The 25300-nt window shown below is 45.1% G+C and overlaps 1 protein-coding gene and 1 pseudogene across 3 annotated transcripts in view; both read left to right on the top strand.

Annotated features, from left to right (window-relative positions):
* Positions 1 to 25300, top strand: part of FBXL20 (F-box and leucine rich repeat protein 20) — a 694061-nt gene that overhangs the window by 144050 nt on the left and 524711 nt on the right. Inside the window, exon 2 of one of the 3 annotated variants that reach the window (XM_077459476.1) lies at positions 13070 to 13153. The exons of the other annotated variants lie outside the window; for them this stretch is intronic. The gene's annotated coding sequence lies outside the window, so the exon portion shown is untranslated. The remainder of the gene's footprint in view (positions 1 to 13069; positions 13154 to 25300) is intronic. 3 annotated transcript variants of the gene reach the window in all.
* On the top strand, positions 17329 to 17447 carry LOC143936455 (5S ribosomal RNA; annotated as a pseudogene).

The following is a 25300-nucleotide window of genomic DNA, read 5'->3' as shown; positions in this document are numbered from 1 at the left end:
GTTTTCTATCCATTTACAAACTGATATTTCCAAACCTGTAGACTTTACCTTACACATGAGCCGTATGTGCGGAACTGTATTGAACGCTTTTGCAAATTCCAAGTATACCAGGTCCACCGCCACCCCTCTGTCCAAGGTTTTACTTACCACCTCATAAAAAGAAATCAGGTTTGTCTGACAACTTCTGTCTTTCATGAATCCATGCTGTCTGTTATTTAAAATATTTTTTCCTGCAAGAACTCGTCTATGTGGTCTTTTATTAATCCCTCCAGTATCTTCCCAACTATAGAAGTTAAACTAACGGGTCTATAGTTACTTGGTAAAGACTTTGTTCCCTTTTTAAATATAGGCACCACATTGGCCTTGCACTAATCCAGTGATACTATTCCTGTCATTTAATGAGTCCCTAATAATTAGATACAATGTCTTTGAAATTACAGAGCTCAATTCTTTTAGGATCCGTGGGTGGATGCCATCAAGTCCAGGTGATTTATCCACCTTTATTCTGTCTAAATATTTCTGGACCATATCACTTTTGAGCCATTGTGGATTTGGGGCTGCGTCACTACCACCCCCATTATGGACATGAGCTCCCCCATGCTCCTTTGTATACACAGAGCTGAAGAAAGTATTTAATAAGTTAGCCTTCTCTTTGTCCCCAGTCAGGGCCTACATGCTCAGACTTGACCTTTTTTACTATTAATGTATTTGAAGAATTTTTTGCGGTTTATCCTACTATCTTTTGCAATCTGTCTTTCATTTTGAATTTTTGCATCCTTGATTTCCTTTTTACATATTCTGTTATATTCTTTGTAACATTTAAATGACACTAGCGTTCCTTAATTTTTATATTTTTTTAAAAGCTCTTTTTTTTAATAGTTTATAGATTTTTTAACTTTGGCCGTGAGCTACATTGGTTTTATTTTTAGTTTTTTTTAAATTTATTGCCCATGGTAATATACTTTGCCGTGAGATCAGTCTTTTTGAAGAATTCCCATTTCTGTTCTGTGCCCATTGATGCCAATATTCTCTCCTAGTCTAGGTCCTGGAGAGCAGCCCTCATCCTGGGAAATGTTGCTCTCTTGAAATTAAGTGTTTTTATCTTTTCTGTATGTGATTTTTGCTTACAGCTAACATCAAATGAAATTGTTATGGTCACTGCTACCCAGGTGTTCCTTTATCTGAACATTAGTAATATGTTCTGCATGGTTTGAGATTACCAGGTCCAACAGAGCATCATTCCTAGTTGGGGCCTCAATAAACTGGACCATAAAATTGTCCTGTAATAGTTTATAAATTTTTGCCCTTTAACTGTCCCAGCAGTGCCATTACCCCAGTCAATTTCCGGGTAGTTAAAATCCCCCATTATCACTGTCCTAGCCCTTGCAGCCCTTTCTATCTGTGCAAGGAGCGGAGTCTCCACCTCCTCATTAACATTGGGTGGTCTATAACAAACTCCAATGATTAACTTTGAACTACGCACATCTGTATACAGTTCCACCCATAATGCTTCAGACTCATCACACTCTCCGTCCACCAGGTCCTCTTTCTCACTCGCTTTGAGATCACGTCTCACATACAGATAGACCCCTCCATCTTTCTTTTTAACCCTGTCTTTCCGAAAGAGTGCATAGCCAGGAATATTAATAGCCCAGTCATGTGACGATTGAAGCCAAGTTTCAGCAATACCGATTACATCATAGCTCTCCTGATGCACCAGAGCTTCCAACTCCCCTATTTTGCTTTTCAGACTTCTGGCATTGGTGAACACACATTTTAATGCATTAATATATTTTGACCGGTCACATGCTATCCTCTTGGGTGTTCCAAGATTACAACTAGGACTTGCTACTATATTTACCTTGGGTTTATGTGCTTTGGTTACCCTACCACTAATGCCCCTAATATTACCCTCTGGAATATGCTCCTCGCTGACTATCTCTATCTCTGCACCCTCCTCCCATTGCCTAGTTTAAAAACCCCTCTAAATTTTTGGCCATCCTTAATCCCAGCTGATCTGCACCCTCCTCATTTAGGTGCAGTCCGTCCATTCTATAGTACTGGTTATCGACTGAGGAGTTGTCCCAGTCCTCCAGGAACCCAAACCCCTCCTTACTACACCAGCTCTTGAGCCACTTGTTTACCACTTGTTTACCACTTGTTTACAGCTCTTGAGCCACTTGTTTACTTCCCTAATCTCCCTCTTCCTTTCTGGTGTGGCTTGATGAGAATACTACCTTGGAGGTCCTTTTCCTCAATTTAGCTCCCAAGTCCCTAAAATCATTATTTAGGACACTCCATCTGCCTCTGACTTTGTCATTGGTGCCAACGTGCACCATGACAGCTTGGTCTTCCCCAGCCCCTCCCAGTAATCTGTCCACCAGATCCGTGATGTGCCGAACTCAAGCGCCCGGCAGACAACGTACAGTTCGGCACTAAAGGTTGTTGTTACAGATTGGCCTCTCTGTCCTCCTAAGAATTGAGTCCCCTACCACCAGAATCTGTCTTTCCTTTACCTTCCCTCCCCCCACTCTCACTGGAGGAGTTCTTCCCCTGGCAGCTAGGAGAATCCCTCAGCTCCAGCAGTACTGGTCCCTGACTGGGATCACCCATGGTCACTCAATGGAGTGTACTTATTGGGATGCTCCAGCCCTGGATTGGCCTCCCTGGCACTTGCCCCTCTACCCTTCCTGACTGTCACCCATCTAGCTAGCTCTCTGCTAGTGCCTGCACCTCTTTGTCTCCACCCACCTCTGTGCTGGCCCCCGCGGGCACCTGCCATGTACATTCCTGGCTCTCATTTAGGGTGGAGGGTCCTCTCAGTGCTGACAATTGCTTCCCCAGATTCAGAACCTGGGCTTCCAGGGAAACAATTCTGCAAGATGTACACCAAGTCACCTCTCCACACCCTCCAGTCATCGTACCTATTAATTTAATGAGGATTAGAGATTATACCCAGTCCAAATTACTTAACTAGCTTCCTAACACTAATAATCAACAAGACACTAGACGGGTACTCACAGACCAGCGTGCACCCACAACACACAAGTACGAACGATACACACACACACACACACACACACACACACACACACACACACCCACACACTACTCAGACAACACTCAGGTACTCACACTACACAGGTACTATGACCCATGTTGTTATAACCTCCCGTTTTCAACTCTGGTTTTTAACTCACCACTTTGTCCAGTTCCACTAACTGGTTTTTAACTCACCACTTTGTCCAGTTCCACTTAGACAGAGTTCCCACAGACTCAAGATGAGCAGGCTCACAATGAGTTGTACGCAAAATGATATAGACCTCAAGCACTTGTGCCTAATTAACCACTTCCCTTAATTAGTAGGCTGAAAGAAGTAAAGGAAAAAAAAATGATTTGTATGGAAGAAGAAAAACGAAATAAAAATTAATAAAGATGAAAAACAAAAAAAAAACAGAATTAGACAAATTATATAGAACGCCAACGGTGAATCTGACATTATCCAACGCACAATTGGTAGTTTAGAAATGGCTTGACTTGGATATCCTCTTGTCCTCAAAAACAGAGAAATCCATACGTTGGTCCAAATCCAAATTTCTTCTGCATAGCAATTCGGCTTCCTCGATTTGCCCAAAAATTAAACCAGACCATACACCCCCCTCACCTGTACAATTCCTCTGGTCAAATGGTCTCGCACCCTAATGATGTCCTAACCGTGTTTGAAAATTTCTATTCTAAATTACTCTCTGACCCTCCCTCTTTCCCATCTCAGGCCTCACATGACTGGCTGTCCTCCCTTCCGCTACCCTCTTTAACATCGGCCCAAGTAGAATCCCTAAATGCACCTTTTACAGAAGAAGAGATACTCAATGTAATCCCTGAAAAAAAAAAAAAACGGTTGCTCCAGGACCTGATGGGTTAACTGCTGGTTACTACAAGCCTTATGTCTCAGTTTTAATCCCACGTTTAACCACCATGTATAATAACTTTCTTAATGGAGAATGTTTCCCAAATGAGATGACCTTGGCCAATGTGTCCCTATTACCAATACCCCTTAAAGACCATGCTCTCCCACAGAACTACAGGCCGATATCGGTCATTAACAATGATCTTAACATTTTTATTCGTGCCCTGGCAGATAGATTAGCCAACATTATTGAAAATCTAACCTCTGCGGATCAATAGCATTTCATCCAAAATTGACTTATCACAGACAATATTTGCCTAACCCTGAACGTTCTTCAAGACGCTAACTTGCACAAAAAACAGGTCCTACTACTAAGCCTAGATATTAATAAAGCCTTTGATGGCGTACTCTGGCCTTACTTATTCTCGGTCCTACAACAGATGGGCTTTAGGGACAAAATCTTGCGAGGAGTACAGGCCCTTTACTATCAGCCCAAAACAAGAATTAAATTACCAGGGCGCAACTCGGATTTCTGCACACTGGGCAGGAGCACCAGGCAGGGATGCCCTTTATCTCCCTTATTATTTGCCCTAGCACTAGAACCCCTTGCAATCGCCATCAAACCCCCAGACATCTCCGGTTTACCCCCTTGATGCCTCCCACTTTAAACTCTGCATGTATGCGGATGATGTCATGTTTTTTTTTACCCAAATCTCCCGTCCCAACCTGTTTACCATATTGACTAAATTTGCCTCTATTTCTGGTCTCATAGTAAACATAAATAAATCCACGGGTTAATCTGCCCCCTGCTCAGTGTGAGGCACTACGAGCATCTTTCCCATTTCAATGGTTGAATGACAAAATCCCTTGGTATTTATATCACACCACAATGTTCATACATTTACGTGGCTAACTGCCCAGCTTGTATATCTCGGTTGCGGAACCTGCTTAAGATTTGGAGCTTGTACCATATATCATTCATAGGGAGGGTCATGGCTGTTAAAATGACAGTGCTACCAAAACTTTTATTTCTTTTCTGATCCCTCTCTCTCTCAATATCCGTAAATCCTGCCTTGATAAGTTTTACAACAAGCTATTAATAGATTTATTTAGCAAAATAAACACCCCAGGTTTTCCAAACACACTCTTTATAAGTCTCAATCCTCCGGAGGTCTGGGTCTTCCTCCCCTTTTGGTTCTACTTCCTGGCTGCATGATTTTCCTAGTTAGCACAGTGGAACATCCCAGAATCTAAATTGCCCTGGGTTAAGTTTGAAGCCAGTTCAGTTAGGCCCTATTGCCTACACATACACATAAGCTTACTTCCCGAAACTCAATCGTTTTCCATTCTCTCACCCTCTGGCACCGTTCTAAAAGCAAGATAGGCCTAATTTCACCAGCCCCTCTGGGTGCATCCTTTCTTGGGGAACCATTATTCACTGCAGAATTTAATCACCCTGAAAGTTTTGTATGGTGGAAATCCAACTCCCTGGTCACCTTAGCGGACCATCAAATACATTCACTATGTTCAATCTCCTCCGTATGCAAAAACAAATCCCACTTCGGGAAGACTTCCATTGGATGCAAATAAGACCTTTTTATACCTCCCATTTTAACCTGACCCCCCCCCCCCCCCCCCACGTCCTTTGAGCAGATCTCCCGTGATGCTCCCAGGGGTAAAGGCCTCATCTCAACTCTCTACAACACAGGGTTGGCTTCATATTTTTCAGGGGAACTTTAATAGAAATAAATGGGAGTCTGATTGTGATGAATGGTTTGCCCCAAAGGACTGGGATACCATGCAGATCCCATATGGGAAGCCTGGAAAACCCATAGGCATATTTGGTTGACATAAGGCTAAAGGCAGCTTATAGTAGTGATGTCTTAACTGCTAGATACTTCTGTAGGTGCCTTTTCCGTATGCTTCTAAATTGTTTTGTACTTCACCTGTTCATGGTATTCTTTGAATGTTAATTTTATGATGTATGCTGTTACATGATTGTATGATTTGGTTTTATTTTACCTTTTTTGAAAAATAAAAAAATGTTTGTAAACAAAAGAAAAGTGTGGAGCTGATGCTGGTCATTTTAGATCACTCAGTTTTTGGAGTCCAGCCAATGTTTTAAAGGAAGGTCTGGAGATGAGAGCTTTAATGCCTAAGTCCCGCAATTTATTTTATTTTTTTTAAGTCAGCAGCTACAAATACTGTAGCTGCTGACTTTTAAAATAAGGGCACTTACCTGTCCCTGGGTCCAGCGATGTCGGCATCCGAAGCCGAACCATCCCTCAGTCCTCGGATGATGCAGTCACCATCTTCAGTAAGGGAATCAGAAAATGAAGCCTTGTGGCTTCACTTCCTGGTTCCCTACTGCGCAAGAGCGAGACGTGCTGCACAATCCGAATGGTCCCTGCTGTCTCAGCAGACAGCAGACACCGTGGGAGGATGGGGAGAGAGGGAGTCTATGCCCGGAAGTGCATCCCTCTCCCCCCCTGAAAACTGCCAAATGTGAAACCGGAGGGCGGGAGGGTTCCGAAAAGTAAAGGTTCCATTTTTGTGGGAACCTTCTCTTTTTAATGCTTGGGGATGCATTTCTGAGATATGTGTCTCTTGGACATAGAGTATGTCTGCTTTCTAAATAGCTTCTCGCCATAGAAGCGAGCAGTTAAAGGAGCTGTTTGAAGGTTTTGATGTTTAATGAGACCATTTTGAGGGACATATTGTGTTGGGTTGTAGGTATTGATACGGCAATGAGAAAAGAATTCCCTCAACTCTGTTGCTAGGAAACGGGGGGGGGGGGGGCGACGACAACGCAAAAGAGTGGCAGAAACAAGGGTGCTAAAATGACACCATGAGTTGCAATATGTATGAGCTGTTTGGAGGTCTCTGGATCACAGAGCTCTCCGCGCACATGTACAAGAACAATGTAAATTCAAATACTTTTTTTAAATCAACAAAATAACCTAGGTGTAGTTAATATACAAGAGAGATAGTGGGTATCAATAGCGAACAAGGTGTACTTGGCACACAACAACACTGGAGTGTGGAGGGAGATCAACAGTGACTCTGTTCCTCCACTGCTATCATTAGGTGCAAGGATCATATCCAGCCTAAAGTAGATGCCTCCTCAATGAGGGGGAAATAGGTGGCAGGGCACACTTAAGTCTAGGGCTTAAACGATTAATCGATATTATCGATAATAATTGATATTGAAAATTGTTGTCAGCAATTTTCATTATCGAATAGTTGGTCCGCACCATGCGATCCGCGGAGCGGTCCATGGCCGCGGCCTTAGGAAAGGCCGTGGCTTCGGCCTAGCTCCGGAGCTGGCGGCCATCTTGGCACACGCGGCGGCGAGCTGCGCGCTGACCTCATCCCTAGCGCAAGTTGTTCAGCCTGTGTCAGCCCAAGTGAATTCTGGAGGAGTCACGCTGGATGCCTTGCCTGCCCTCATTCAAAACTTCTTTTAAGCAGGTACCACTACATATATTAGCTAATCTAACCTAATAACTAACTGCTATCTATTAGATAGGATTAGATAACTATCATCTAAGCCTTTCCACTTGCTCGGCACAGCCACATTGTTTATTTAAATAAAAGGTATAATACTATCTCTCCCCCAATAAAATGCAGCTTATTACAAGCATATCACTGATTATTTGCGCCAATAGGCATCATCCCAGGACTCATCACAGCAGTCTGTTTGGAGGAACTTTGATCGGTGGTGAGCTTGGTGCAAATCGGTGATATGCTGACTATGTTTTTATGCTTGTAATAAGCTGCATTTTATTGGGTGATAGTGTTGTGTTTTTTTTTTTTTTTTTTTTGGCTGATCCGAAAATGTATCTGATCCATGACTCTGATCCGAGGAACGATCCGATCTGTGAGTTTTTTGATCCGTTGCACCCCTAGTCTGCACCTTCTCCCCTGCCGGTCCGTTAGAATCCTGTGTGTCCTCCTGTGTCCTACGCATGCGCCACATCCATGAGCACGCAGCTACGCCTGCTCACATTCTCCACCCAGCTGACATCCCGCCAGCAACGCCCTGTGCTGCTTTCAGCTCCTCCTCTCCCCTCTACCCAGCAGCCTTCCGATAGACCCGCCACAGAGCGCAAGCCCTCGCCCGGGCCGCTTTCCAGCGCTGTCGTGACTGGAGGTTGTGCTCTGCACATGCGTGCATCCATCTCCCGGCTTCGGGGTGCACTTCGCTCCATTCGGAGGAGTTGGCAGAGTCACGTGTGGTGGGTCTGGACTGAGACTCCGCCACCCAGCACACCGAGGAGGAGCCGCTGTCACCATGAAGAGGTGAGAGAGCCCGAGACACTGGAGGGGGGGGGAGCACTGAGAGGAGGTGGGGCAGTGACACCATGTGAGAGGGGAGGAATGTGTCGTGTGTGTGTGTGTGTGTATATGTACAGTGGTGTGAAAAAGTGTTTGCCCCCTTCCTCATTTCCTGTTCCTTTGCATGTTTGTCACACTTAAGTGTTTCGGAACATCAAACCAATTTAAACAATAGTCAAGGACAACACAAGTAAACACAAAATGCAATTTGTAAATTAAGGTGTTTATTATTAAAGGTGAAAAAAAATCCAAACCATCATGGCCCTGTGTGAAAAAGTGATTGCTCCCCTTGTTAAAACATACTATAACTGTGGTTGTCCACACCTGAGTTCAATCTAGCCACACCCAGGCCTGATTATTGCCACACCTGTTCACAATCAAGGCATCACTTAAATAGGAGCTGCTTGACACAGTAAGGTCCACCAGAAGATCCTTAAAAGCTACACATCATGCCGAGACCCAAAGAAATTCAGGAACAATTGAGAAAGAAAGTAATTGAGATCTATCAGTCTGGAAAGGGTTATAAAGCCATTTCCAAAGCTTTGGGAATCCAGCGAACCACAGTGAGAGCCATTATCCACAAATGGCGAAGACATGGAACAGTGGTGAACCTTCCCAGGAGTGGCCGGCCGCCCAAAATTACCCCAAGAGCGCAGCGACGACTCATCCAAGAGGTCACAAAAGACCCCACAACAACGTCCAAGGAGCTGCAGGCCTCACTTGCCTCAGTTAAGGTCAGCGTTCATGCCTCCACCATCAGGAAAAGACTGGGCAAAAATGGCCTGCATGGCAGAGTTCCAAGGAGAAAACCACTGCTGAGCAAAAAACATCAAAGCTCGTCTCAATTTCTCCACAACACATCTTGATGATCCCCTAGACTTTTGGGACAACATTCTGTGGACCGATGAGACAAAAGTGGAACTCTTTGGAAGGTGTGTGTCCAAGTATATCTGGCGTAGAAGGAACACTGCATTTCATAAAAAGAACATTGTACCAACAGTAAAATATGGTGGTGGTAGTGTGATGGTCTGGGGCTGTTTTGCTGCTTCAGGACCTGGAAGACTTGCCGTGATAAAAGAAACTATGAATTCTGCTGTCTACCAAGAGATCCTGAAGGAGAATGTCCGACCATCTGTTCGTGTACTCAAGCTGAAACGAACTTGGGTTCTGCAGCAGGACAATGATCCTAAACACACCAGCAAGTCCACCACCGAATGGCTGAAGAAAAACAAAATGAAGACTTTGGAGTGGCCTAGCCAAAGTCCTGACCTGAATCCTTTTGAGATGTTGTGGTATGACCTTAAAAAGGCCGTTCATGCTCAAACCCTCTAATGTAACTGAATTAGGACAATTCTGCAAAGATGAGTGGGCCAAAATTCCTCCAGGACGCTGTAAAAGCCTCATTGCACGTTATCGCAAACGCTTGGTTGCAGTTGTTGCTGCTAAGGGTGGCCCAACCAGTTATTAGGTTTAGGGGGCAATCACTTTTTCACACAGGGCCATGATGGTTTGGATTTTTTTTCACCTTTAATAATAAACACCTTCATTTACAAATTGCATTTTGTGTTTACTTGTGTTGTCCTTGACTATTGTTTAAATTGGTTTGATGTTCCGAAACACTTAAGTGTGACAAACATGCAAAGGAACAGGAAATGAGGAAGGGGGCAAACACTTTTTCACACCACTGTATGTGTGTGTGTATATATGTGTGTATGTATATGTATATAGATAGATAGATAGAGATATAGATATATATAGATTATATATATATCTATATCTATATATGTGTGTATGTATTGTCCTCAATGTATACTTTCTATGGAAAGGAGAGGGGGGGGGGGAAGTATTTTATGTCTATCATTATTCTCTTTATATATACACATACTTGTATGAATAAAGCAGGGAATCTGACATTCACCACCATACTTTCTTTGTGGCTAATAATACTCCACGATTGGTGTTTTATTCTGCAGTTTGAGTGTAACATTCAGTTTTTTCATTATTCCTTTTAAATAAATGGAAAAATGGCATATTACGTTTTTTTTATTTATTTATTTATTTTTTTAAATATCATTTTAATCGATTAATCGAAAAAATAATCGGCCGATTAATCGATTATGAAAATAATCGTTTTTAGCAGCCCTACTTACGTCAGAGTAGCTTGCAGTTCCTTGTAGGAAGAAGATTTCAGATTCAGTGTTGGTGGGGGCATATGTGAGATGATGCCCCAGTTGTGTTGCTGCTTTATTCCATATTTGGGGGTCCGTATCGGGACCTGTTACTTTTGGTATGTTACCAGCAGCTTAGTGGTGTAACCACAGCTATAGGTAATTTTATTCTCGGTGACTGGTGCAAAAGCTTTGCATGCCTCTGAGGTGGCAGCTGAGATGTTGTGGCATAATGATTTTTTGGTGAAAGGTTCTGGGAGAGAGTGCAGGGATCTTGAAGCTTGCATGATATTTTCCTTGTTGTGACAAAAATGGAGACGTGCTAGGATATCTTGGGGAAGAGAGACAGTCAGAGGAGCCTCTTTTGTTTAATCTTGCAACATCTAAGTGCAATATGTTTAAAACTTTTAAATCCCAAAGGGATTTAAAACACTTACAAGATCAATGTTAAAACGGGCTCCTCATGAGTATGGTAAGGAGGTTTTCAGGCATCAGGTTTTGTCCCAGTACGTATCTCTGGAGTTCCCAGAAACCATGAATCGGACTGAGACAGAGGTACAGTTAAATCGCCTATCACCACCAGGCTTGCGACTGAAACCTCCAGTGCATCTGCAACGTACGCCTCCATGTCCCTATCCTTCAATACCGACAAAGGGTAAACCTGGCCGCAAGGGGGTAAGGCACCAGGTTGAAGGTCAATTGCGCAATCATATGACTGGTGTGGAGGCAAACTACTGGCTTCACCTTTGTCAAAGACATCACTAAAATTGCCAGCTTTGAGACGTAAGGGGTGAGATCAGCCCTGACAGAATCCCAAGGAGGCCAGCAGAGGGAAACCGCTGATATGAGAATGCCAATAGTGCAGCCACACAGCCAAGGACAGCTTGGACCTCGAATCTCAGAAGTGACGTCAACAGGAAGGAGGACCGAAAACCAGCGTGGACTGCAACTGGAAGTGAGGTCTTCAACATTGGATGCCTTTCGGAAACTACTGGTTGGTTCCTTCTTCATCCCAATGACGGGATTAGCAAAGCAAAGATTTTTATGGTCTGTGGGCAGGATATGGGCGGAACTATGGTCAGGAGTAAGAAGGCAAAGAGAACAATAATAATAATAGCCCAGGATTATAATGTAATAACCACTAATGGTGATACAAATAGTTGCGCAGAATTGTACAAGGACGCACATTAAACAAATGAGACCAGACCGAAACATACAGAGAGCAGTCTCCAATTTGTCTATGGCAGTAAGCGTGTGGGTGTAAGATCTACATTAACACCCATATTATATAATCAAACACATACAGTTACAACTGTAGCTATTCAGATGTACAAATACGGTTAATGAGCATGAGAGGTAGTATGTGAAAAAATATAAATGAAATCAAAAATAATAAAAAATAATATAAAATAAAATTGAAAATAATAAAAATTGCATACAGCATGGTTATCCAGTGAAGGACATATATGAAAAGGAAAAGCTCTGGATATAAGCATAGATATTAGTCAAAATTAGATAACTCATGTTTATCAACAATGTTGATCATGTAAGAGGATATGTTAAAGTATGGTACTCATTTTGAAATCCTCGTTCAAGTCTCCAGAGGCCAGCACGTCTAGAGAGAAAATCCGGAACGTTTCTCTCTGGCTTACGATAATGCTCTGCTGAGCGTTTTGGGAGGTGGGGATGGGTTATGGTCTTTAGGCATCGCCTCGATAACTGCTTGCCATTTGAATTTTATCTCCAATTGAGACAATCCTCTGCCCAGTCTGCAACTTCGAGTGTGCTATATACACATTTTATCTAGTCGGATGTTGTGGTTTGTGGATCATGTGTGCACGGTCGATAAGCATGTCGTTGGTAATAATGATGGAATCCACTTGTGAAAAAGACGCTGTAGGTAGGGCCGATTTCAGAGGGAGTGAGGGACTCAGGGACCCCTCTGACTTTGATGTTCCGCCAAGAGCCATCTGCAATTTTTGGACGGAGCATGTGTATCGTGGCTGCTTTAGTAGCATCACAGAGGTGTTGTTCGGTCTGGATGGTGCGTTCTTCTAAGCGTGATTTTATCATGTATGTTGATGTTTTAAAATCACGATGCAGCCCCATAATGCTTTTTAATGGGAGGTTGCTTGGTAGGTGGTCTGGGGATTCAACTATCCTCTTCCCTTACGCTCCTGGAGAAGGGGCCAGCTCACTGAGGAGATCTGCCGTTTTCATCAATTTCAATGGAGGGAGAGTCGGCTGCAGCTTAATCAATTGCCCACTCCGCACCACCTTCGCTTGTATGCTGTGTGGGCCGCATGTAGAAGTCAAATTGGCTTGATCCCTTAGCCTAGGATCTCTTGTGGGACATAGCCCTGGATGTCCCCCCCTGGTCCAGAGGGCGGATGACCGTGCTGGAGAGGCTGGGGAAGCTGTATTACGGTGTGGAGGAGCGGAGCTTTGGCAGTTAAGTGGCCATCTTCTCGTGTGGACATCCTAATGTTTGTTAATTTTTTGGAAAAAAAAAAAAAAAAAAAACATGTAGCAGAATACATATTGGCCTAAACTGATGAAGGAATTAGATTTACTTTTTTTATTGGATGTGTTTTATAGCAGAAAGTTAAAAATATTGTTTTTTAGTCAAAACTGACAGTCTCTTTTTTGTTTATAGTGCAAAAAACCACAGAGGTGATTTGTGGGGGAAAAAGGACATCAATTTTAGTTGGGTACAGCGTCGCACGACCGCAATTGTCAGGTAAAGCAACGCAGTACCGTATTGCAAAAAATAAAAAATGCCATGGTCCGGAAGTGAATAAAAGCTTGAGTTGAAGTGGTTAAATGAATACACAACCACCCACTCCCAACCAGGGAATATTGTGCAAGGAAAAAAATGGGTCAATTTAGTGTGAATATTTACACAAACCTTTTGTTTACTGACCGAAAAATAAGTCGTACAGTAAAGCACCTTTTCCCATCTTGTTTGAAATTTTTGTGAACTTTTATTTGAAACCATTTTGAGTGGGCAAATCTCATTTGAAAATGTGAAATGGTTATAAATGGAGTAAATGTGACAATTGTAATCTTGGCTGAAAAATGGGTGATCCTTGCATGAAAATGGTGCAAATACTTAATGGGAAGGCTTGTGTTTGAGGAAGCCAACTTGGAAAGAAATTGAGCTTCTAGCCAAGAGTAGTAGTTACTATGTGGGTTAAAGGCCACCTTCAGGTGGTGGACACTGGCACGCCCTAAAAAAAACGTGCACTCCCTATATAACCCCTCCCACTGGTGGGTGCACCTCAGTTTTTTCGCCAGTGTCTAAGGTGTTGGTCACAAGTAAAGATGTGCTATGTTGAGTTCCACTGGAGCAATCCTTGCTGGGGCTGGCTATGCAGAGGGATCCATTCAGAGTGTCTAATCTTGGCCATATTGAATGGTACCTGGACCTCGTATCCAAAAAACTTAGATTTTTGCCTGTGAATGTTCTCCTTTGGGAAGGGGACCCTGGGATGCAGTACTTTTTGGTATTAAGGCCATACAGTTTTTACTGCCAGGGTGCTGTTGCAGGCCCAGGTTTGTGGGTTTTCCTTTTAGGATCCCCAGCTCCTGAAGGTTTAACGGAGCCCACCGTGAAGGGGCAAGATTGGGTCTGTTGGTTTACCACAAAAAAACTCTGTGGCGGGAAAAGGTAAGTGGGGTTTTCTAAGAACTTCTAAAAAAATTTCTTATGAAATGTCTCCTTTAAATTTAGTAAGTGTGGTCATGCCTATGTGTCACCACTGGGGGCTGTATTGAGTACTCACATCTCATGCTTCTCAGAGCCATGTTTGTTTTGAAGCAGATGCTTCTCCTTCGGCTGAACGACAGACCTCCGGCAAGTCTGGGGGGGGTTCTCTCTCCCCACAGATGCCTCCTGTGCCAAATTTTCTTCCCCTCTTCTTTGGGGAAGGAAGCGCTGCTTTTTTTTGTGAAAAAATAAAAACTGTCACGAATGGCCTGCCACTTGCGGTTTATGGACCCCCCCCCCCCCCCCTGCCATTTCTCCTTCCTGCTAGGGATCCCACAGGATCAAGAGCCCCTGCCACTTGCTTGCACAGGAAAGAGCCTCTTTTTGAAAGGGAGGGCTGTAGGTGACGCGGGGAGTGGGGGGGGGGGGGGGGGGTTGTGGGAGTTTAGCGTGGCGTTGGCATCCTCCAACATCCAGCGCGGGGGGGTTTGTTTCTAAATATACCTCCCATGTGTATTTTGTAAAACTATGGAGGGACACCAGCAAAAGTGGCATTTAAGATTTGGTGACACAGGCTTTTTCCCTCTGACACATTTACTGCTGCATCAGGCTGAGCCTTAATAGCGATGTTGAAGCTGAACTATTGCTCAAGCAGTGCGTGGGATTTCTTCTGATGGTACCTCTGCTTTTGTGCATTGGGCTAAGGTCAGAAAGGGGGTTAAAACAACCCCAGAAATAGAGCTAAAGGAGTCCCCCTCTAGCTCTGGTAAGCCCACTGATCTGGACAGATGGCATCCTCCCCTGAGAAGGCGAGACTGGTTACAGTGAGCATCAGGGGCATGAAATGTTTACAATTGTTTTCAACACTGCAGACCCTGTGTATTTTTCCAACGGTTCTTTTTTCCCTCAGCCATGATGGGTTTAACCACTAGGCATCCGTGCTATAGCCGAAAGACGGCTGCAGCGTGGATGCCAATTGCCGGGAGGCCGTCCCAGGACATCCTTATGTTTACTTCCGCGTTGCGCGCTCCTGAGAGGGCTCATCAGGGAAGTTCTGTGCTGGCCGTGTCCCCTGGAAACGGCCAATCACAGCGACCGTTTACAGCGTGATCAGCGTGCCCAATGAGAGATTATCTCATAAGTAAACATATGAGATCATCTCTCATCGCTGGCTTTCCCTCCTCACACAGCTGCAGCGGCCGTTAGTAGGTAAAAATAAATAAATAAAGGTCCCACAATGTCATTGCCACCTGTCCTCAGTGCCATCTGTCCCCAGTGCCAGCTGTCAGTGCCACGTATAAGTGCCATCTGTCATCAGTGCCATATCAGTGTCACGTATCATCAGTTCCACATATTAGTGCCTTCTGTCATCAGTGCCACGTATTAGTGCCATCTGTCATCAGTGCCATGTATTAGTGCCACCTGTCAGTGTCACGTGTCATCAGTGCCACGTATTAGTGGCATCTGTCATCAGTTCCACATCAGTGTCGCGTGTCATCAGTGCCATCTGTCATCAGTGCCACGTCAGTGTCACTGTCCTAGTGCTCCAGTGCCTTCAAAAGTGTAATAGTTAGTCAACATGTTAGATGTGTAATTTATGCTCCTAGAACACCTGATGGCACTCCCTGCATGTTGGGCCTCTCTGAGTGGCTAGGCTGTGTAAAAGTCCCACACGTGGTATTTTAATGCTCAGGAGTAGCAGAATTTATTTTGGGGCGTCATTTGTGGTATAGACATGCCAAGTGAGAGAAATAACTTATTACAATGACAATTTTGTGAAAAAAAAATCTTCATTTTGCAAAGAATTGTGGGAAAAAATGACAACATCAAAAACCTCACCATGCCTCTTAATAAATACCTTGGAATGTCTACTTTAAAAAAAGTGGTCATTTGGGGGTTATTTGTACTTTCCTGGCTTGTTCGGGTTGCAAGAAATGAGATAGGCCACCAGTACATCAGATGTGATCAATTTTGTATGATTTGCACCACAGCTTGTGGACTCTAACTTTCACAAAGACCAAATAATATACACTAATTTGGGTTATTTTTACCAATGATATATAGCAGTATAAATTGTGGCCACAATTTATGAAGACAAATTAATCATTTGCAAAATTTTATCACAGAAACAAAGAAAAATGTTTGTTTTCAAAATTTTTGGTCTTTTTTCGTTTATAGCACAAAAAATAAAAAAAACCCAGAGGTGATCAAATACCACCAAAAGAAAGCTCTTTGTGGGGGAAAAAAAAGGACAAAAAAATTAATTTTGGTAAGGTGTTACATGACTGAGTAATTGTCATTCAAAGTGTGAGAGCACTGAAAGCTGAAAATTGATTTGGTCACGAGGGGGGTTTAAGTGCCCAGTTGTCAAGTGGTTAAAAAAAAGTTTAGCGATTTTAATCGCACAGGTTCTCTTTCATTGTCCGGGACCCTCAAACGGGGGAACTAGGGGCAGGAGAAGACGAATCCCCTCAGGGGGCCGTGGATAACTCCTCTTCTAAGGTGTCAAATGCGGGAAAACCAGCTGGTTTCAATGTCCCCACATGTATGCTCCCTTAACTGAGTGTTTGGGTTCGTTAAAGCATCCTCAGACTGTGCATGTTTTTTCCTGTCCATTTATTGTTGGAAAAGCCTTTTTTGTGTCTGTGAAGATCTCCCAGATAAATGTTATTTTAATCCTAAAAGTTTACACTTTATCGAAACGGTATACTGGCGACTTTCTCAATAGCTCCAATCTGGAGTTCCTGTCTCCTCGTTTTTTTTTCTCAGATCAAATGTTCCTAAGGATTCAGAGAAAAGTCTCTCACTGTATGGAATTTATCCGATCAGTAGACTCCTTCCTACAAGGAGGAGAACTGGCATCTAGAGATGTCCTGGATGCTTATCTCCATGTTCTGATCTTCCCTGCTCACCAGAAATTTCTACGCTTCAACGTAGAAAATCTTCTTTTATCCGCCAAAGTGCGTCAGAGCCTTAATTGATCAATATCCAAAAATCTTCTAAAAGGAAGATCTTTTCTACCAGTTACCTGGAAAGTGGTAACAGATGCCAGTCCTTTGGGCTGGGGAGCAGTCCTGGAAGAAGCGTCTGTCCAAGGGAAATGGTCCAAATCAGAGATGACCTTGCCCATCAATATTCTAGAGATTTGGGCAGTACGTCTGGCCCTGGAAGCCTGGACGCTCAGACTATTGTCCTGTCAGGATCCAGCCTACGACCACGTCACCCTGAAAGCGACCAATCTCGTCTGATCTCTGAGGCTAAGCAGGGTCGGCCCTGGTTAGTACCTGGATGGGAGACTGCCTGGGAATACCAGGTGCTGTAGGCTCAATCCTACAATGCCACAGCTGTGGCTTTTCTCTCCCATAAATAATTTATTGAAGTTTTAAACAGTACAATAACAGGCGATACAGAATGTACTAATAAAAAAGGGAAAGACATAGTACAAGTTGAGATCACAGATAACAGTATAAACTTAGAGGTGGTCACGAACCCATCTTGTTTTACATTGCAGTCTAAACCTTAAACAATATTGACTGTAAGTGGAATGATCGCTAAGATTGGCCCGATAAGTTCCCATTGCAGGTGGCCGGAAAGTGTATTGTACACAATCAAAAATTGAAGCTGTCGGGGTTTGTCATTGGTTGCGGGCGTTATCATATCCCTAAGGGATTGTTAAGTTGAGTGAAGGCACGGGAGGAATGGGAAGAATATCGGGTGAGAGTATGGTATGTGGGACAAAACAAGTGGGTAAGCGGCTAACCGGAGCCAGTCAGCCGAGCTGAAATCTAAGTCATCCGTGTCTGGGCCAACTCCCCACAAGAGGGAGGTCAGCAGGGCACTAGGAGATGGAGGGGGTGTGGATGGGACAGGTATTGGGGGGGGTAGGGGATAGGGTAGGGGCATGGGAGAGGAGGGGAGTCGTCTCTCCGGACTCCTCCACCAGATATGCACCGTTGTATAGGTGCATACGGCCATCCGCTCGAGTTCCTTTGAAAGGAGAAAAAATAAAAAAAAATAAAAATAAGACTTGCACCACCTGGGCCAGTACCAGGTTGTATAGCAAAACAGACGGGGGTTTACTAGATGTGTACTTAATTATGGGAGCTACTTGGGGAGAAAAGGCAGCCATAATCTCGGAAATGTGTCCACTTATCCCAGGTCCGCACATACTTCTGTGGGGAGTCTCGGGCAATGTGAATGAGCTCCTCCATTCCCGCTACTTTCGCTACCTTATTTAGCCATTCAGTAATGGAGGGGATATTGGGGGAGCCCCAGTGGATTGGGATGCAAAGCTTGGCGGCGTTAAGGAGATGTAGGGTCAATGATTTCAGGTAGAGGCGTGTGGGGACAGAGGTATGGTGGAGAAGCATACGAACTGGTGTATATTCTATCGTGCTGTTGGTGATAGTGCTAGATATTCTATGAACCCGTGTCCAAAAGGTTTGGATTTTGGGGCAAGTCCACCAGATGTGTAAGAGCGATCCCCCATCATTTAAGCATCTCCAACATTTGTTGGGGGCATCAAGTTTAAATTTATGTAGCAGTTCAGGCGACCGATACCATCTAGATAGAAGTTTGAAGTTGTTCTCCTGGGTGTGAACATTCATTGAGCCTTTGTGTGTGATTATTAAAATTCTTTCCCAATCTTCCTCAGAGAGGTTTATATGTAAGTCTCTCTCCCAAGCCTGACAAGCTTTCCAGTCCTTCGGGAGGCGGACTGAAAGAATAGGGAATAGATTATAGAAATTAAATGTCGTTGAGTGCTTTGGGAGCAGAGATTTTCAAACGATGTTAGCCGTCTGGACAGCTTGCCATCTACGTTTTCCGCTCTGAGGAAGTGGCGAATTTGGAAGTATGTCCACTTAGGGCAGGGGGGGCAGTCATCCTTGGTAGGGAGAGCACTACATTCCAAAAGTCCCTCATTGCTGTAGAAGTGGTGGGCTCGGACTTCCTGGTGTACCCAGCAATCTTTGAGAAAGTTATTAGACATTCCCGGGGGGAAGGCTGGATTAAATCGGATGGGTGTGAGGGGTCCTGGGGTGGAGGAGAGCTTGAATTTACAGCAAGCTTCCTTGAAATTATTCAGAGTAGCGCTTACAAGGGGGTGATCTTTAAGTGTTTTGGGAACATTGGCGGAGTGGATCCACGGGGTGTTTTTGATGGGTATGGCAGAGAGCGAGTTGTCTATGTGGATCCAGTCCTTATCTTCTTTGCGGGTGGACCAGTCCACTATTCTGACCATATGGCAGGACAGGTAATCATTTTTGAGGTCTGGGAAGCCGATTCCACCTGCGTTTTTGGGGAGTGTGAGCTGATTGTAACTAATCCTAGGGCATCTGTGTTTCCACAGAAATTCGGTGGATAAGCGTTTAAAAAGTCGAAAGGAGGGCGGTAGTTGAATGGGAATTGTTTGTAGAAGATAGAGAATTCGTGGGAGAACATTCATTTTGAGAATGGCTGCACGACCAAACCATGAGAAATGGGATTTGTCCCATTTCCGTAAGTCTTCGGCTATGGTACGCGAGAGGGGGAGAAAATTTCTAGAGAATAGATCGCTAAGGCGTGTGGGAAGTTGGATTCCTAGGTACGTTATAGCTTCCCGTTGCCAGGAGAACGGGAATGAGCTTTGGCATTGGGAGACTAACTCTCCAGGCAAGGTGACATTCAGGGCGCTGGATTTTGAGAAATGTATTTTGAGATTAGAGATGCGGCCAAAAGTTTCAAAATCTTTGAGTAGGTTTGGGATCGTTACTAACTGGTCACTGAGAAAAAGCAGAATGTCATCTGCGAATGCTGCTAATTTATGGATACGCCCAGCCACTGGAATTCCTCTAATATTTTCGTTTGTTTGAATACGTCTGAGCAGGGGTTCCAGCATCAGAATAAATAAAATGGGGGATAGCGGGCAGCCCTGTCTCGTTCCGTTTTGGATGGGGGAAGGCATTTGACAGGCGGCCGTTAACCCTTATGCTAGCAGTCGGGACCGAATAAAGGGACATGATGAAATTAAGCATTTTTTCGGGTAACCCCAGGTGGCGGAGCACCGCTTCCAGGTAGTCCCAGGCGAGCCTGTCAAATGCCTTCTCTGCATCCAAGGACAGGAAGAAGCCTTTCTGTTTTCGGGATGTAAGCCAGTGGTGCAGATTGATGGCCTTGGTAGTATTGTCCCTGGCTTCTCTACCAGGGACAAAGCCCACTTGGTAATTACCTATAAGGGAAGGGAGGAACGGGAGTAAGCGATTAGCCAAAATCTTTGCGAAGAGTTTTATGTCCGAATTGAGTAGCGAGATGGGCCTATAACTGGAGACCGAGGAGGCATCTTTACCTTGCTTGGGAATAACCGTTATATGTGCTTCCAAAAGCCTATGGAATGGTGTAGGCATATTATTTAGGGAATTAAAGGCGCTAAGGAAGGGGGTTACTAGGGCATCTGTGAATGTTTTGTAGTATGGGGCGGAGAAGCCATCTGGGCCTGGACTCTTACCCGGCTTCAATTGTTTGATAGCCTGTCTTAATTCCAATTCCGAGATGGATTTGTCAAGTTCAGAGGCCTGGTCTCTGGATAACTTATCGGGACTAAACTGATCAAGAAACTGGGTGATAAGGGTCTCCCTTTGTCGCTGGGTAGAGCTAGAAGCAGTAGGGCAGGGTAAATTATACAGGTCTTTGTAGTAGTTTTCGAACTGGGCAGCTATGTCCTCTGACGAAGTATGCGCTTTACCCGACGGGTCGGTTATAGTGTGTACATTCGTGGAGGCATTTCTTGTGCGTAAGGCATGGGCTAGAAGTCTACCGCACTTATTACTCTGTTCATAGAACAGCTTCTGACTCAAGACTAATTTACGCCGGGTTTTATAGTTCAACGTCTCTAAAAGAAGATTTCTCGTTTCAGTCAGATCTTGAAGGGTATCCTGAGCTAACGAATGTTTGTGGGACCGTTCGAGTCTTTGGATTTCCTGTATCAACTCCAAAGTTTTAGCTTGATTTGCTCTTTTCCTGATTGCAGAAAGTTCTAGAAATTTCCCCCGTATTGTGCACTTGTGGGCTTCCCAGGTTGTTATCGGCGGGATCGAGGGGTCTACATTTTCTCGGAAAAAATGGGTCAGACTAGAATTAATGAGGTTAATGTCAGCCTCCGAGGAGAGTAGAGAGGCGTCTAGACGCCAGATCTTTGTGGCCTGTCTCTGGTGTGGGAGGGTAAGTAGTATTGAAATAGGGTGATGGTCAGCTATAACAAGGGGTTCAATCGTGGCGGCTTTAAGAAGGGGAAGGTCCCCTTGGGAAACAAATAAGTAATCTAAGCGGGAATACCTGTTGTGTGGAGGCGAGAAGAAGGTGTAGTCTTTGGCATTGGGGTGCAAGGTACGCCAGGAGTCGTGCAGGGTGAGGTTTTGTAAGAGGGTTCTAATTTGCCACAAGTTTCAGTAGGGGAGGGATGAAGTACCTGACGAGGAATCTAGAAGGGGTTGTAGCGTTATATTAAAGTCCCCACCAAGGATGATCAGCCCCTTCCCAAAGCTTGTTAGAAGGTCTGTAATTGAGCGAAAAAAGCTTAGTTGAGCTGTGTTGGGGCTATAGATATTTGCCAAGGTGACAGGGAGGTTATGAAGACGCCCTTTCAGGATTACATATCGCCCTTCCGGGTCAATTAGGGAGTCCTCCAATTGCCAAGGGATATGTTTCGCTAGAAGGATAGAGACACCCTTAGTTTTTGCCAAAGGGTTGGTAGAGTGGTAGACCGTGGGATATTTGCGACTTACAAGGTTGGGTATATGTTTAGTGCAAAAGTGGGTTTCTTGAAAAAAGATAATATCTGCCTTTTGCTGTGACATCAGGCTCAAGATTTGGCTGCGCTTTTCAGGCACATTAAGGCCTTTCGCGTTTTGGGAAACTATTTTCAGAGTAGCAGAGCGATTATCTGTGGTCGAGGTGTGCATGGTGTAAAAAGGGATGGTGGGTAACGTAGCGCGAATCGGTCAGAGTTGGGTCCCCAACCTCAGTTATACCGTTACCGTGAGGGAACAAGGTAAATAGCTGACAAGAGAGCGGGGGTATAGGCTTATGAGCCTATGTGTGGTGTGGAGGAGACCGGAGAGAACAAAGTTAAGGAAATGGGAAATATGCAGGAGGTGGGAGAGGCCTATGAGGGAGGGGAGGGGGGAGGTCAAGGAAGGTGGGAAGGCAGGGGAGGAGGGGGTGGGGAAGAAAGGGAACAGTAAATACCGGAGGGCTGGGTAGCCGGCTACCTTACCCTAACTTGAGTCGGGAGTTCCGGATGTGGTCAACGGACGGGGATACCTTCCGTTGTGTGGGGGAGTAGAGGGTAGTCCGGGTCAAGTCCTGACAGGGGTCAGTCCAACGGGAGTCCTCAGATATATCCAAGGAGGCACGAGGGAGCCTTCTAAAATAAATAAGGCAATGGGAATAAAAAGAGTTAGGCACCGGAGGAAAACAGCATATAAAATTAACATGAGGCAAAGGGGATGGACAACCCGAGTGCAAAAACAGAAACCGGTCAAGGCGAATAATCAACATTAGACCTAACATGTGAGATAAAAGTATAGTGGTATATAGCAAACGTTTGTCAGGGGGATTCCCCATAATAATAATCTTGCCTATTTTGTCATTAAGACAATCAGATCCTAAAGCCCACCCTTCTAATAAGACCATACAAAATTTTTCTACTTCGAAAGGATAAATGCAAACATAGCAAACTAAGCTGTCCTAAGAAGAGGGGAAGGCTTCTTCGGCAGAGACAGCAGCTTGAGCCGCTCCCTGCGTTTCACCAGCAAAAACAAGGGCCTGGGCTGGCGTTAGTCAGTAGGGGTCGGCCGTTCAAAACTCAAGAGGCCGAGCAGTGTACAAACATAGAAGGCACACATAAAAAATAAAAAAAAAGGGGGGGGGGGGGAGGGGACGGGAACAGAACAGGTCAGAACTGAAAAGTAAAGATACGACCCCACTCAGCTGATATATGTAGGGCAGCCATATATGAATACAGTCTCATTCAACTGAGCATGGGAGTTTTAGAGTCCAGAAGACCGCTAGGGTGTGCAAAATTGTAAGTTTCTGAACCGTCCTCCACCACAGGCAAATGACTACTTCTGCGTGGGCCAAAGTTCAGAGGTGGGGGAGGGGACAAAAATAGGTGAGGGGGCCAGGAGAGGGAGGAAAAAAAAATTAATAAGGAAGGGGGGGGGGGAGCAGGAGCCGAACAGGTATGGGCTATTGAGAAGAGTTAGTCAAATGAGACTAATTAATTAAGGACAGTCTGGTCTGGCTCGCCTATGGGCAGGGGAGGCAGTGGGACTGGCATACGATCTGTCATCCCGGTTCCTTTGCGGTGGTGGCCTTGGTGATGAAGATCTGCGTCTCCTGATGTGAAATTCCTCCCTTCCAGGAATGGTATCCATTGAGGAAGCTCTCTGAAGCTGGGTAGGACGAAAAGCCTTGTACCAGTCTGGAAGTTCAACAAGAGGAATCTGAAGCGTGTCGCAGAACCTTGCCAGCTCCTCAGGGGCCCTCAGGATTGCGGTGCGACCTGCCACTGTAGCAGATAAGCCAAACGGAAACCTCCATTTATATTGGATACCCTTACGGCGAAGGGTGTCAAGCAGGGGGCGTAGGTCCTTTCTGTTCTGGAGGGTTACAGGTGATAAGTCCTGAAAAATGTTTATTTCAGCACCCTGGTATAGGAGGGTTGCGCCTGTCTCTGGCTTTCTTCAGAATGTCTTCCTTGACTCTGTAATTTACAAGGCAACATACGACATCCCTAGGGGGATCAGTGTCCCTGCCTCTAGGTCTCAAGGCCCTGTGCAGTCTCTCATACTCAAGAGGTGACTGTGAAGGTCTGCCTAGCAGATCATTGAATATTTGTATGGTGACCTGAGCCAGTTGTGCCTGTTCAACGGATTCAGGGAATGCTTCTTACCCTGATGTTGTGGCGGCGTCCTCTGTTGTCCAGGTCCTCCATATATCGGTTGACATCCCTCAACTGTGTGTTGTATGACAGGGAGGATTGCTGGAGCTGCAAGATGGCGGTGTCATGGTGGGCTGTTGTTTCCTCCACTTCCGCCACTCGTGCATGCATGGCATGGATGTCTCTTCTGAGATCCGTGATCACCGCTGTCAGTGAATTTTTAATATCCGCCGCCACATCCCTAAGGTCAGCCATGGTGAGGGTGTTCCTGCCCGGTGGACTATCCGCTGTGTGTGAGCGCGCGGTGGGTGGCGGGCTCCTGCTGGGAGAAGGCTCCTCTGCATAGGCCTGAAGTGAGGCCTCGGCCTCGCGTGAGCGGGGTCGGAAAAGCTCCGGGACACCGCGGCTGATCGGGGCGTCGGATCCTCTCGGGGATCGAGAGCGGGACTGGGAGCCGTGTCCCCTGGATTTCCCCATGTTTAGCGGAAGGTAGGCTCTAAGAGGTAGGGCTTGAGGACTCCCGTGGACGGAGCAGTTTTAGAGTGCGGCCATCTCGTCCCGGCACCAAGCTACGCCCCGCTGTGGCTTTTCTCAATCGCCAAGGCGACATGAAAAGTCGTGCAGCCCAGAAAGAGGTGAATTTTTTTCTGTCTTTGGCAGAAAGCAACATTCCTTGCTTATCAGCAATTTCATTCCAGGCATGGAGAATTGGCAGGTGGAGTACTTAAGTACTATTGTTTCCAGGAGAATGGTTCCTTCTCCCCAGCATCATTCTGTCAATATGCCAAGGGGACAAGGGATCCGATGGCATGCGAAACAGATGCCTTGTTCTTTCCATGGGATCAGACCTTCTTTTGCAAGGTCCGGTATTGCATCCTTCCTTACAAATACTAAATTTAACGGTTTGGCCATTGAGACCCACATTCTAAAATAAGACCGTGGGCTGGCAGCTTCAGTAGTTTCTACTTTAGTTATGCTAGGAAGCCGGCCTCCAGTGTCATACTAATGGGTCTCGAAGGCATATGTCTCCTGGTGTGAATCCAGGGGTTGGCACCCCAGGAAATATGTCATAGGTAGGATCCTTGAATTCCTACAGATGGGATTAGAAATTTAAGCTGGCCCTGAGTACTATCAAAGGCCAGGTATCGGCCTTATCGGTGTTTTTTCAACTACCACTTGCTTCTCACTCTCTGGTTTGTAACTTATTCAGGGGAAATGTGGATTAATCCTCCAGTCAGATCACCCCTGAATCCTTGGGA

The sequence above is a fragment of the Lithobates pipiens genome, unplaced genomic scaffold (assembly GCF_037356315.1).
Source record: "Lithobates pipiens isolate NorthernLeopardFrog02 unplaced genomic scaffold, aLitPip1_a1.2 Scaffold_28, whole genome shotgun sequence".
Taxonomy (NCBI): Eukaryota; Metazoa; Chordata; class Amphibia; order Anura; family Ranidae; genus Lithobates; species Lithobates pipiens.
Note: the sequence above shows the minus strand (reverse complement) of the source record. Positions and strands in the feature narration are given on the sequence as shown.